Source organism: Phaethon lepturus, unplaced genomic scaffold (assembly GCF_000687285.1).
Source record: "Phaethon lepturus isolate BGI_N335 unplaced genomic scaffold, ASM68728v1 scaffold3997, whole genome shotgun sequence".
In the NCBI taxonomy this organism is placed as follows: domain Eukaryota; kingdom Metazoa; phylum Chordata; class Aves; order Phaethontiformes; family Phaethontidae; genus Phaethon; species Phaethon lepturus.
Genome location: NW_010549632.1, coordinates 9234 through 11747, shown reverse-complemented (window position 1 = coordinate 11747; position 2514 = coordinate 9234).

Sequence of the window (2514 nt, the reverse complement as noted above, 5' to 3'; positions counted from 1 at the left end):
TGTGTTGAGTGAGCTGTTAAACTGTAGATCTTAAATTGGATTGGAAACAACGTAGCCCTGTAGAGTAGCAAGGTAGTATGTGAAAGTGATCTCAATTGTAAATAGTAAACCCGATTAAATAAAACTCTGTATATCCTCCCTATAAACATGTCTTGTTTTCTGTTTAAGATTCCAGTGTATTTGTTCAAATGGTGTCTTGGTGCGCTAGAAGCGTTAAGTTTTAGTGTTAAAGCACCGATTTCAAGCGGCTTCACTTAAATAGGTCTGTATTTAAGGTTTGGTGGAAGCTTGATTGTATCATATTTGCTTCTTATTTGAAATGCTGCTAGAGAAACAAAGCACAACAAACTTGTTTGAGCTTGATGGAAAGTTGACGTCTTGTGAATACAATTACGGAAGAATCTGTTGCCTTTCAACAGTGGGTGATGAATAGCCATACTATAACTGCTGTATGTTAATTATGCATTAATGTGTCTTATGTTATTTAGAAGCTTAGTCACTGCTTGGAAACTGAAGCCACTTTCCATGGCTTCAGTTACCTCATTTTTTGCAGAAGCCAGAAATGCTCAGAATTTCTGCCAGCTGCTGATGTGCTTTATCATGCAAAGTAGACATGCTCAGCCAAACTCAACAGCATCGTAACACTCTCGAATACCCAAAGAAATGTAACTCGGGAAAAGATATCTCTAATATGTGTAGTCTGTTGTTAAGGCCAAATACATCTTGTGGGAGACTTCAGTTTCTTGGAGTTGTTATGCTCCCGTAGAAGCGTACTTTTGGAATTCTATATTAACTTCTAAAGGTGGCTTTCAGATGGTAAGCCATCGGGACTTGGATTTTCGTTCTTAGTAGGGTATGTGGCTTAAGCTGAAAGGCCTCCTGGGACCCTGATGTTAAATTGCATGGATGTGGTAGCAAGCCTGCTAACAGCATCTACTGTCAGAAGCATTGATGAATTTGAGAACCACTGTATCGTGTTGTATTGTATATTGTAGATACGCTTGTAAGATCCCAGACTAATAACATGAAGATGACCCTGACTTGTAAGAATCGGACCAGGGGAGGTTTTAAAACAGACTTCTTTGTTGCACAAAACAAAGCTAAGGATGCTTCAAAAAGTAGTCCGCTACAAGTCAGTTACTAGTGACTAGGCAGAAATAAGCTCCACAGTCAACAGTCTGAACATACTACTTAGAAGCGAGGATAGTTATAGAGAGATTGCAGTGCATGTACTTTTTAATCTTGCTGGAAGACACGGATTTGAAGTAGCGGTGACTAGATGACACAGCACCGAGTACTTGCTTGTAGATCAGGGAAGTCTCTGCCTGCTTTAGAAAATGCAGACAATTCACGCTGGAATGTGGAAACTTTTTCTCAATGTATTCCATAAGTATTTTACAGCTCTTTTGGTGTAAAACAATCTAAATAAAGCCCAACCAAACTGTTGTGAATTTGTTTCTAGGAAACAGTGGCCGCCTGTGATCTGTCAGTAGATCTTGGATGTGTGGGTAGAGTTACGGTGTTGTGTTAAAGAAACAAAACCCACACACACACACAGAAAAAAACAACAAACACAAACTTCCAAGGGTCTAATACACTGCATTTTGTATGACTTGCTGAAGTTGGGAACAAGTGCTATCTCCTTAGTGGTCAGACATGAATACAGCTGTAGTATGAGCTGACTGGTTTTACTCGTTAGTCTTTGAATGATCCTATATTGTAAATGTGCTTGGGTTGCTGTGTGCTAACTAGTGCAAACTGAGATTCATACTCAAATGAGGAAGCATACACAAGTTCTCATGTAAGGATTGAGATAACACCAATTTCTGCCACCATACCTTCTGTCATCACTTCCAATTATGTAGACTTCCTGAATTCTGAAGGTGATTAGAAGCCAGACAGCTTAAATATTTGGTATTGGCTCAGTATAGTTCAGCTTCATTAATATTGAATATTACCGTAGCCCTAAAAGCCTTAGATTGGCTATAAATCAGTTTTGCTTGGAATTCCAGAACTGAAAACAGATCTGGCAGGCTTCTGAAATTCAGTCTTCAGTCCTAGTATAACCCTGGAGAAGAATTTCTTAATCTTGAGTACTGTAGAAAAGAAGACAGTTTGATATTAAAGGTAGATGACAAATGTGAGGCTTTCCTAGCTGTAGTTTGTGCATCTGTCCTGTTGAAAGCTTTAGACAAGGAAAGCAAGCCAGGATGTTCTGCTTGTCAAGGGGATGCTGTTACTGTGCATTAAAGATTGTAGAAACGCAGGCGTAGTTTGTTGCACCCATTCATAGAAGTGCTGTTGTATGTACCTATTTCAAGAGAAACTGTGGCTTATTTAACATTTAACTTTGTCAGTAGTAGAACAGCACTATATTGAGGTGAATATACAGAGAGAACCTAACTCCATTATAAATATATTAAAACACTGGTATTAAAATGTGTCTTGATAATCCTGAGCTTCTTGCTGTCCATGTGAGAAATATTTCTTGCTTTTACCTGAAGACTCTTGGTT